General features: G+C 40.5%; 1 protein-coding gene and 1 pseudogene across 3 annotated transcripts in view; both read left to right on the forward strand.

Annotated features, from left to right (window-relative positions):
* The window catches only part of TSHR (thyroid stimulating hormone receptor), a 190,496-nt gene that overhangs the window by 26,238 nt on the left and 151,433 nt on the right, over positions 1–12,825 (forward strand). The window lies entirely within an intron of this gene.
* On the forward strand, positions 736–2,519 carry LOC103784505 (G protein-coupled receptor associated sorting protein 3-like; annotated as a pseudogene).

The following is a 12,825-nucleotide window of genomic DNA, read 5'->3' on the forward strand; positions in this document are numbered from 1 at the left end:
ATAAATTCATTTATCATTGAGAAAATGGCTCAAGGGGAGTTCCACAATTGTTTCCAACAGCAACATCAGGGATTTCACTGCTCAGGGATACATTTTATGATACTATCTCAGCTTGGGAGGTGTCTCAGTCATCCAGTAGTTTAAATGCCAACCAAAACACACAAGTTTATGGGCAAGGGCATGGTTCCAGATTCTCAAGAATGTTTTTTTAAAAATAGAATATTGAGTTTGATGCAGTGGCGTCGGGAGCAGGACGCCTCTTTGCCATTCAGATCATGGGGAAAGCAGTGGGAATCCAAGTGAGGAGCAGCCAGAGGACAACAGAGGAGAGGAAGGGAGGCTGATGACCTGGGCCCTGGGCCTGTGAAGGCTGTGACTCTTCTCTAGCTAGAGGACTCTTCTTTTGTGGGAAGGATAGCATCTTCTGAGGACCCCTGCTATGTGAGCAGGCTGACATAGGTGGTGATGAGGTCCGTTCCTTTCTAGATTCCTGTGGAGATCTGTAGGTAGCTGTTCACTAGGAAGTTAACTAAGAAAGAGAACAAAAACCATTCATTTAGATCCAAGGTCCATCACCGCTGGTAGCTGTGCTGGCTTTGGATTGTCGGACGACCATCAGCTTCAGCAGGTCTGCACTAGGGAACAATCATTCTTCCCTAGCCCAAGCGTGCCTCTGCCCTCTGTATCATTGACAGAGGCTGCATGTTTGGCAAGAGAACATAGTGACTGCTGAACTGAAAGTTGACTCTAACTCTCGCTACCAAGTTTTTCCCTGACACAGTGAAAGAGTACTAAGACATCAACCTAGGATACGTTGAGAACCAAGGACAAGATGGACAGGGCCAAGTAACTGGGCTTCAACCATGACTGGGACCAAGAATAAGACAAGAGCCCAGGCCAAAGCGGAAAAGAGGCTGCTATACAAGCTAAAGCTGGAGAAGAGAGGGAGGCTACGGGTGTGGTTAGGCCTGTAGCCAATACCTGGGCCAAAGCAAAAGACAAGCCAGGGTCTCTGACAGATGCAGTGGCAGAGATGAAGGCAGTGACTAAGAACAAGGTAGGTGCTGAGATGAAGGAAGGAGCCCCTGTCAGAGCCTAAGGCTCTGGGCAAAGCCACTGGAGATTTCAGTCCCAAGGCTGGGAATGAGTCCATCAGCTCCACATATAAAAATGGGGCTGGTATTGATGCCTGGGTCTGGGCTGAGGAAGAGGCCACTATCAATTCCTGGTTCTGAAATGGAGAAGAGGCTGGTAATCATTCCGGTGCTAAGAATGATAAACCTGAAATTGGTGCCCAGGTCTGTGCTGAGGAGTTGGAGCCTGTGACTGGGGCCAGTTGCAAACTTAGGTCTGGGGCTGAGGAAGAGGAGGAAGAGAATGTCATTGGGAACTGGTTTTGGGAAGGAGATGATGCTAGTTTTGACCCTAATCCTAAATCTGTGAATAGGATAGTTAGATCTCAGCCTGTGGATGAAATTAATGAAAAAAAAAAAAAAATAGGCCCAAGGACTGGTCTGAGGTAACTATCTGGCCCAAAGCCCCTGCTGTAACTCCAGCAGTATTCGGATTAGATCCCAGGCATCTGAGGCAGGCCCTCCTTCATATATTGTTTTGGCCTCAGCTGAAGAAAATGCCTATTCTTTGCCTGTGGCAACAGCCTGCCCTTCTGGGAACACTAACTCAAGCTCACAGCCCATCCCTGAGTGTCCTTTTGGTTCCGACCCTTGAATCCAGACCATAGATGAGATTAGACGCCAAATCAGGATTAGGGAGGTAAATGGGATTAAGCCATTTGCTTGCCCTTGCAAAATGGAATGCTATGTGGACTCTGAGGAATTTGAACAACTTGCTAGCTTACTTAAGTCAACTACTGATCCTCTTGTTCATAAAAGAGCACAGATTGCAATGGGTATCCATAACGTTCACCCATTTGCCCAAGAGTTTATTAATGAAATGGTATAATGATGGTTATTGAAAGCTTGCTCAGTTTTCCTTCCCCGGAAATGAGAAAATTACTAATTTTCTTATGAGTAATTACTCTGAATCCTCCTTCTGGGGATGAAAGACAACGCAAAATTGAATTACATGTTACGCATATGTGTAAAGACACCATGTCATTTCCTTTGAACTCACCTGGACAGCAATCTGGATTAAAGATACTAGGGCAACTGACTACTGATTTTGTCCATCACTACATTGTTGCCAGTGACTTTTCAGAGCTTTTTCATTTGCCATCCTTGAGAAAGTAAAAAACCAGACATCTTGTTTTGAAAGTAATTTTAAATATATCTGAAAATCCAACTGCAGCCAGAGACATGATCAATATGAAGGCACTGGCAGCATCAAAACTCATCTTTAACCATAAAGAGGCAAAAGCCAGTCTTATTAGTGGTGTGGCCATATTTATTAACGTAAAGGAGCATATCAGAAAGGTCTCAATTGTAGTTGTTGATCACTTGAGTTATAATACACTTATGGGCATTCTCAGGGAAGTTAAAGGGATTATTGAAGCAATGTAAAATGAGCCAGAGATAGAACACTTTGAACCATCTCCAAACTCTAGCAGGCTGTACATTCCCAAAGAGCCTTGTATCATGTTTTGTTATTATGGTGTACAAGTTATACATTGCATCTTTAACACATAGTTACCTGTGACAAGCTCTAGGTTTGAGCTAAACTATTTTGGGGGTATCAGATGAATATCATATCACTGGCTGAAAATGTTTGTTGATTTTTATCTTGTTTAGATTGGCATATTTTTAACATTTTATTTAAGATAGCGAACCAGTTCACTGTAAGTGAGCTAACTTGTTCATTAGTATCGCCTTAGATCCATCTGTGGCTTAAAATGGCAAAAAAGAAAACATCCTTGAATTTGTAATCTAGTTATAGAAGTAAGGCATACACACACACAAAGATAACTAACAGTACCTAGAGAGAGAGTGAGTGTGTGTGTGTGTGTGAGTGTGCACGTGTATACCCATGACCAAATGTGCACTCCGTACATAAAGGAGGCAGGGGTTGCTATAGGCTGTTTAATGTAAGAGAAACTACTATTTTTCTCCTATTCCAGCTGTATCAGATACTCATTCCACAACACAGAAAGATCCAGAATTTCAGACAAAATGTATTATTTGTTCAATTTTAATTTTGCTTCTACATTTATAACTCTTAAATTGTCAGGCTGTTTCATTTATGTCAAAGTAATCTCACAAAAGAGGAGGTGGAAACATTTTGTGAGTGCCTATTCTATGTCAGACACTGAGTTGGCACCATATTTTGCAAGTTTATTTTTTTCCTGTACTCACAGTGATCCTGTAAACTAGGTACTCGTGTTTTTAAAAGAACTCATTAGTCTGGGTACCCTCCAATGAGAATTAGAGAGGGTAAATACTTTTTCCTAGATTCCCACAGCAGGCAGGTGGCATAGCTGTTTTATCTGACACCAGAACCCATCTCACCATACTCCTTTACAGTTCCCCTGAAGGACATTTTGAGGTGATGGCCTTCAAAGCTCAGAGACTGGTTTTAACGTTTAATTTTGCAATGGAGGATGTCCATGCCAGGTTACAATTCTTAACTTCCTCCACATGCATGTGTCCATTAGACATTTGGCTGCATCTGGCTGGAGGTCAGCTGAAAAGTCTGAGATGAATAGATGGATTTTATCTGGCAGTGTCAGAAAAATAGTAGGTGCCCCACACTTTGTTCAGTGAGTAAGATGGAGATTTGGAGTCATCAGCAAGGGGAACTTGTTAGATGTCCTTTGCATCTTTTTCTATCCATTTGTACTTTATCTTCCCCAAAGAGCTGAAATCATCCTGTACATTGTTTTATATCCTGAATTAAAAAGGCAATTGCTTTTGGCCGGGCGCGGTGGCTCAAGCCTGTAATCCTAGCACTTTGGGAAGCCGAGGCGGGTGGATCACGAGGTCAGGAGATCGAGACCATCCTGGCTAACATGGTGAAACCCCGTTTCTACTAAAAATACAAAAAATTAGCCGGGCGTGGTGGCAGGCGCCTGTAGTCCCAGCTACTCAGGAGGCTGAGGCAGGAGAATGGCGTGAACCCGGGAGGTGGAGCTTGCAGTGGGCGGAGCGACAGAGCGAGACTCCGTCTCAAAAAACAAACCAAAAAGAAAAAGGTAATTGCTTTTTTCCTCCTTGCAAAATCATGCCTTAATTTTTTTTATCATTTGTGATTTATTCTCCTATGTGTCCTATGAAAGGCCAAAGGGCTTTATCTTTTACTAGTAGGCAAGCCTGGGCATTTCTGCATTTGTACCGGCTAACACGACAGAATAAATGTAATCGGAGAAATTTAGATCCAGAATTGCAGCTTCAACAATACAAAACAGCAAAGCTACAAGAGGCTGCTGTGCCAATCTACAGGACAGTGATTCTTAGTCGTTGGTATGGACCAGAAAGCATGCCCAGGACGTTTAGGTTATGGCTGAATTCTCTAAAACTCATGGTGGGAGTTATAATCCCTAGTCTGAGCTGAAACGGAAGTTTCTATGTGTGAAAATATGGGGTAATATGCTTTGAGGTTTTCTGACAGTTAAGAAACTAAAACAAGATCATACTGTAAATATGTATGGAACTTGCTTCCCCCCAGTTGTGTATTGTAAACATCTTTGCATGTCAATAAATATGCCTCTATAACAACAACAACAACAAAATAGAATATATACAAGGGATATGCAAACTTTGGTCAGTGGGAAGATCTTTGCTGACTCACATTTTCATTAAGTGTATAGCACTTTGACATCCCTCATTTTGTAGCAATATCTTAATTCCAACTCTTCCTGTCACATGTGCTGACATCTCTTCTTACCTAGTGTCAGCATTAAAATCCAAACTCTCAGCATCCTGAGGCTGGCGATTCCTTCCCCATGATCATCTTTCTACTTCTTGAGCATTCACAGAGCTTGTTACTCTGTTTTCAGTTCTTTCATAATATCTGGGGAGTTCCTGGATTTCTAGAGAGTTCAGGTATTCATTTGAAATAATTGTTATGTTTTATCTAACATTTATCAGTGGTCATAGTGGGAAGGTTTGGGGATTATGTAGACTTCCAGGAAGTCTTCATCTTTCAGTTCCTAGATTATTCATTGCCCAGATATTTATTGTCTTGGGGACTATATTTGGTATTGAAGAGAGCTGGTAAAAAATACAGATAGAGAGAGATAGATAGAAATAGAGATAGATCCTACACTATTAACTTTACAATAAAATTAGACATCAGTTTCTCCAGGAGGCTTTCTCTAACTTTTCTCAAATCTCAAAATTAGCTATTATACGTAGCTAACTCACTGTATATTTCCTCATTCTGTCATTCCTTTTTTTGTTTGTTTTTTGTTTGTTTGTTTTTTGAGACAGAGTTTCGCTCTTGTTGCCTAGGCTGGAGTGTAATGGCGCAGTCTCGGCTCACTGTAACCTCTCCCTCCTGGGTCCAGGCGATTCTCCTGTCTCAGCCTTCCAAGTAGCTGAGATTACAGGCGCCCACCACCACTTCCTGCTAATTTTTGTATTTTTAGTAGAGATGGGGTTTCATCGTGTTGGCCAGGCTGGTCTCAAATGCTTGACCTCAGGTGATCTGCCCGCCTTGGTGTCCCAAAGTGCTGGGATTACAGGCGTGAGCCACTGCTCCCGGCCTCATTCTATCATTCTATCACACTATTTTAATTATATGTTAATTTGTCTGTATCATCTTCAAGATTATAAGTTCTGAGAAAATGGTAAAGCATGTCCTTCTGATTCATTATTCCACAGTGTCTTGCACAAAGTCCACCACATTGCAGAAACAAGATTATTATTGCTGAACACAGTTGCTTCAGAAAGTACTTGAGAATTTTCAGTATCTTTTAAGAAAATTCAATTAGCCTGTTTTTCCCAACATTCATGCACTATCGACCCTTCCTTTTTCTCAAGTTTGTTCTTCTCTGTATGTAAATTATCTCAAGCCTCCTGTATCCTTAAAAACAAAGAAAAAAAGGAAACAGTAATACCTTCCCTAGTTTCCTGGATCTAAGGATTGTATTCTGTATCTCCTTCTGTCAAATATTACACAGTTTACCATTCCTGCATTTATAAGCTCTTTTAAAAGCCAGCCAAAGCAATCCTGGTGCTTCCCAGATGCCAGTTCCACAGGAATATTGGTCCCCCATGAGGCAATTTGCTAAAGCACTCTGGCTCTTTCCTGATGTCTGCACTTATGACTCATGGCTGATTTGATTACTTCCCGGTGACTCCCTGAATCCTTTGCTTGTTTCTACACTTCAACGCTAGTTCAATTTTCTTACATTAATTATGTTTTAAGCATTAATTATGTTTTAGGCTTGATTCAAGTCTTATGCTGCATCCCACACTTTTTAAAAAATTAAAAAACAAAACCTTTTTATTGCATCCCATGCTTTTAATTGACAGCTCAATTCACCTGGGATTTCTCCATCAGGTCACGCAGCTCTGAAAGCTCTCTATTGCCCCCTTCTGGTAGCTGGCAGACTAGCTCCTCAATTAGCTTACATCGTCAATGCTAACCTTGTTGCTTGATGTTGCTATGCCTCAGATACTAGTATCTTCCTTTCTTTCCTATATTCTTCACTGCCGCTGTTTCTTCATCATCTATTTATTCCTCATTCCTTTCAGACTGACTTCTGCTGCCTCCAGCCTTCTACCAAAACTTGCCATCCCATTGATACAAGGCCCTCTCAAGTCTTCTGGATGATCTCTGTATATGAAAATATTGCCCTTCCCTTTCCTACTTTGCCCCAACACTTTATTCTAAGAACTTGAAATTCTATTAGAAATTATCTACTCTAGGAGTCTTCAAATTTGACAACAGATTAAAATTGCCAGGACAACTTAAAAATACTGTTTCCTGGGCCCCCTTCCTGAAAATTCTCACCTTTTAGGTCTGAGGTAGAGGTCTCTTTTGACCTATTGTCAGCATTAAAATCCAAACTCCCATTTGAACTTTAATTTAAATGTATTTATTCAGTTAGGTAAATCATGCATTGGGTAAAAATTTAAACAATACTTAAATCCACCCTTCCTGTATAAGTGTTCTTACAAGCTATAGAGAAATACCTGAGACTGGGTAATTGATAAAGAAAAGAGGTGTATTTGGCACAGAGTTATGCAACCTGTACAGGAAGCATGATGCTGGCATCTACTTGGCTTCTGGGGAAGCCTCAGGAAACTTACAATTATGGCAGAAGGTGAAGGGGAAGTAGGCGTGGAGGAAGGGGGTGGGGAAGTGCCACACACTTTTAAATGACCAGATCTCATGAGAGCTCACTCACTGTCATGAGAACAGCACGACAGGGGATATCTACTCACCGTGATCTAATCACCTCCCACCAGGCCCCACCTCCAACATTGAGGATTACAATTTGACCTGAGATTTGGACAGGGACACAGATCCAAACCATATCACTTCCCCTTAGTTTCCTTACATTTCCTCTCCTAAGGCAATCCTTGTTAACAGTTTCTTAAGGATCCATGTAGGCACAAATTCCATATTCTAAAGACATGTCTCAACTGATTTGGATGCATTTGGTCCACTAAGCTTGAGGAGCCTCTGATTTAATTCACCCCTCTCATCTTCCTTGAAATCCTTTCATCCTTCAACATCCTTTATGCTGATTGTCGAACATCTCTGATAGTTTGATTCTGTCTTCTTGGTCCACACCTCCTACTTTTTCTGACTGTTTCATGTGGGCATTCCCCAAACTACTCCCCTTGATCTTCTTTTCTGTCTATATTTTCTTTCTTGACACATCTCTCCAGACCTATGAGTCACTCACAGAATATACTCATATCACTTGCGCCAACATCTCAAGCTAGCCACACACCAGTATTTTTTCTACCAGTTAGACATTTCTGTCTAGTTGTCTGGGAGCACCTCAAATTCAGCACCCAAAATGAACTCACCTTTCTGTTAACAAAACTACTTATGCTTCTCTTTTCCCCATTGTCCTTACTTCTGTTATCATTGACTCTTCCTCTGCCTCTTTTATGTTAATTGCACCTTGAAATGACCCACACTTCCTTTCCCTCCACTTCAGTTTCGTTTGTTACAGCATTTTTTACACTAGCTTCACTTGTGGTTACCACTTCCCTGCTCACTGCTCATAAGCCCCTTGAGGATTCTTCAGGGCAGCAACTATATTTTCTTTATTTCTATGTTCTCGGCACCTCGCTCATTCTCTCATAGTAGGTGTTCCATAGATATGTTGGGTCAATGAATATCCGTTAAAGCTCAAATTTTTAACATGGCAGTCGACATCTTCCATTTCTGATTTACCAAACTTTTTAATTTAGATAACTTAATTTACACCTCGCCACAACCAAACTGAACTATTCACAGCTCTCCTGAATGCACATTGCAATCTTCCTTTTGCACTTCTTTGTTTATGCTTTTCTTTCTGCTTGAAATTCTCATCTGCTCCCTGCCTATCAAAATCCTACAAATCCCTCAAGTCTCAGATCAAATGCCTTATTCTTCCCAAAGGCTTCCCAAATCCTTAAGTCCTGGGTTCCCACAGCGTGTGGATTGCACTTTAGTCTCACTTCTATTCGACTAAATTTATAAAATCATCGGATTTTAGTTGTGAAAGACACTTTAGAGGTTCGGATTTTAGTTGTGGAAGACATTTTAGAGGTTACCTAAGACAACCCTGTATTTTACAGCTAAGGGAACTGAGACCCAGAAAGAGTAAATGTCTTGCTCAAGATTAAATATCAGCCAGCGGCCAATGGAGCCAGACCTAGAACCCAACTCTCCTGAATTGTTTTCCAGAGCTATGCTGCCTATGCAATTGTTTTAGCTTCTCTTCCGGACCATTAGTGCCTAAAGTCAAGGATTAAATTTTATTCAGCTTTAATTCCTTATAATATCCAATATAGCACCTTTCATATAGTAGGTTCACAAAAGCTGTACTGGATTGAAATGAACATTTAATGTACTGGTTAATAGATATTTTTAGCCAGAGTTCCCTGGAAAACAGAGTGTGAGGCAGAGATTACTTGCTGATGTGAGAGTAAGGAGAAAGAAAAGGCAGGAAGGGCTAAGGGACAATGCAGTGACTGCTGCTTCCCAGCGAACCTGGAAACCCAGCAGGGAATGTGGCAAGTGGTCTGTACATCCAAGCAAGGTATCTGTGGCCAGGCTGTATGGAACCATGCCTTGGGGCAGTTCATAATAAGCAACTTACTGTCCCCATATCGTCTCATATCTTTTTTCCCACCGATCAAAGTTACTCCCCTGCACTTCCAGTTCTGTCATCTGGCCCCTTTGATGGCTCTTTGGAAAGCCAGATTCCATGCCCTGCGGGAAGGTTCCTCGGTTGAGTCCAGAGTGGAAGAGGATGCAAATAAGATATGTCCAATAAAAAAAGCTTTGAACCTACCCCTCTTACTTAACCCTGTTACTTGAGATTGTTCCTATTTTGGTTTTTGAAATCCATTGATGTTGGAAACACAAAACTGGTGATGGCTTTCTTTAAGAGACAGGCTGAAACAGAAATTTTTTTTTTTTACACGGAGTTTCGCTCTTGTTGCCCAGGCTGGAGCACAATGGCACAGTCTCGGCTTACCGCAACCTCCGCCTCCTGGGTTCAAGCGATTCTCCTGCCTCAGCCTTCCCAGTAGCTGGGATTACAGGTGCCCACCACCACTCCTGGCTAATTTTTGTATTGTTTGTAGAGACGGGGTTTCACCATGTTGGCCAGGCTGGTCTCGAACTCCTGACCTCAGGTGATCCACCCACCTCGGCCTCCCAAAATGCTGAGATTACAGGCATGAGCCACTGAGCCTGGCTGAAACAGATAATTTTTAAATGTTTTGTGCAAGTTAACAGTGACATTCATGAAGAGAATGATTAAAGTACAGCTTGAATAAGTTCTGATTTTTCTCTCAAGAATTATGTGCAAATCCATATATGACTTTTAAAAATCATCAGATTTCAATGTTTTCTCATATGATGTTATGATTCTACATTAAAGAACTATAAACTCTTCTAATTAAATTACTCAAGATAGTGCAAAAGAATCCATGACTCTTTGTCCTCAGATATAACTCGTACCCTAAATGCAAGTTGTTCACCTGTGCACATGACAAAAAACACCTAAGTAGGGGGAAGAATTCTTTCGTTCAGACAAGTGGTTTTACCTACTTAAAAAAAAGCCTTGAAAACTTGGACACCCTTCAAGAGCCTCTGAATATTTTTCTTCAGCAGAAATTCCAGCCCAGATGTTCAATAACTCAGGTTTGTTTTAAAAGAGGAAATAGAGAGACAAATTTTTGTAAAGGGCAAAATTTGAAAGCAATTAATGGTGACATGTCCAAGAATTTTGCTTCATTTTATTATTAACGCAACCATTCTTTCCAAATTTTATTGTCAGATATTGGAGAAGAGAGAGGAAAAAAGTCTGGGAATTGGAGATAAAATTCAACATTAAAGGAGATATTTTAAATCCCAGTCAAGAGGAAAGGAAGAGTTGATGGCTAAGCTGACTGCCAAAAGACATTGTAAAGTTACCAGATAACAACAAGTGATAATAGAAGGGCCTAGGGAAGTTCTGCTCATAGACTTCAAACTTGGAAAGGTGTCCTGCAGACCAAAACCTGCTGACCTAGCAGTGGCAAAGTTGCCTTAAATGAATTCACACCGACAAGCCTGGAGGGATTGTCTCTTCATGCTAAAGTGATTTGGTCATACATATCTGAGGGCACTAGGTGAAATTTCTGGAGAATCTTGGAAAATAAGTGTGGGACCAGAAAGATAGAATCACTTTGTTCTGGTTTACTTTAAAAGGATAAAAGGTGCTTTTCATTTGCTGGATCACTTAAATGCTCTAAGCCTCTGGTTCTCCTATAAACTGGGGACTATTTACTAGCCCCATTTATTTACCAGAATTGTTTTGATAATTTAAAAAAAAGATATGCAAGCTAATCATAAATTCTAAATCAATATAAAAATGGGCTGGGCGTGGTGGCTCACGCCTGTAATCCCAGCACTTTGGGAGGCCGAGGCGGGCAGATCACGAGGTCAAGAGATCAAAACCATCCTGGCCAACATGGTGAAACCCTGTCTCTACTAAAAATACAAAAATTAGCTGGGCATGGTGGCACATGCCAGTAGTCCTAGCTACTTGGGAGGCTGAGTCAGGAGAATCCCTTGAACCCAGGAGGCAGAGGTTGCAGTGAGACGAGATCATGCCACTGCACAGAGAGACTGGTGACAGAGAGACTCTATCTCAAAAAAAAAAAAAAAAGATAGTGAATGACTATTTAAGTCTCCTTCTTCTTTCCATTTTCATTGCACTTTACACATACTACTGTTGTAGATCTTACTGTGTTGCATGATGGAGAGGTTTATGTCCAGTTTCCCAACTGGAATGTGAGATACTCAAGAGGACAGACGTCAACTTATTTTTCATATGACCCCCCCAAACCCAAAACAAGGATTAGCATTTAATGAGTGCTTAACAAATGCTTGCTGAATGCAGCAAGATTAAAAAATAATCTCAGCAGACCGTGCTGCAAAACAGAATTGCAAGATGATACCTAACTAAGATAAATATAAACCCTACATTTGACTCTAAATAATAAATTGCACAATTATCGGATTGTAAAGTCCTAGTCCAGAGGTCATGGTAAAAACATCTGGGAGCTGCAGTGAACTATAAAAACAGACAAGAGACCGATGAAGCTTCTAAAAATATTAACTTATTAATACTAGCATAGAATCATGGGAAATGATGGGAACCAAGAGAAATGATAGTCTCACTGCGTTCCTTGTGGGTCAAATCACATTTTAAGAGGAATTGATAAACTAGAGTAAATTCAGGTGACTCCATCTAATAGGATAGACAGTACCCCATGCTATACCAAAACGAGTTAAAAGAGCTCAAGTAGGGCTCTGGGGAAGAGAAAAATAAAATACAGATTTGAGCTGTCTTCAGTTATTTGAAGGAGATCCAGTGTTGTCCCAGTAGGCTAAACTTAGACCAAAAAAATTGTACTCCCAAATTTGATTATCACATATCAGATTTGGATTCAGTAAGAAGAACTATTCTAAAGATTACAGCTGTTCAACAATGGAATGGACTCCTCTGGACGGTAGAGAGATTGTGTCACACAATACCTGGGGCTTAGACATTTCTTGTAATCCTGTCTGTACTTAGCATAGCTCTGGACACACAATCCATAGTCACTAAATATTTTTCACAGATTGATACTAGGGAAAATAATAATATTTAACTATGGGTATATGCCTACTCTGCCCAGTAATGTTTAGTATTGAACCAGAGATCTAGATTAGTGATCTCCAGATTTAATTCATTATATACTCCTATCAGTAAAGTTTTTGAACAGGTACTCCTAATATATACATTTATTTATAAATTCTATACTATACTACTCTACTAATCGTCATATCAAATACATGTTTATAAAACAAAAATAATGTAAGGGCAAAAATATGAGATAAAGAAAAATAAATGTTAATGTGTTTTCTTTCTGCACACCAATGGATCATCATGGCCACCCCACTTTGCAGAGAACTGGTCTATAATTAAGGGACTTAACATCTGCCTAAATACCTGGATATTTTAGGCCCTTCTGAGTCTGAATGATCTACATATCAATCTTAATTTTTTCATTTCTCTTTTCCCATGTAGACAAAAACAGAATTAAAAAAAAAGGTTAAGCGATGTTCTACCATTTCTATACAGTTGACCCTTGAGCAACACAAGTTTGAACTTCACAGGTCCACTTATATGAGGATTTTTTTTCAATAAAAGTAACACTGAGTATG

The sequence above is a fragment of the Pan paniscus genome, chromosome 15 (assembly GCF_029289425.2).
Source record: "Pan paniscus chromosome 15, NHGRI_mPanPan1-v2.0_pri, whole genome shotgun sequence".
NCBI lineage: Eukaryota > Metazoa > Chordata > Mammalia > Primates > Hominidae > Pan > Pan paniscus.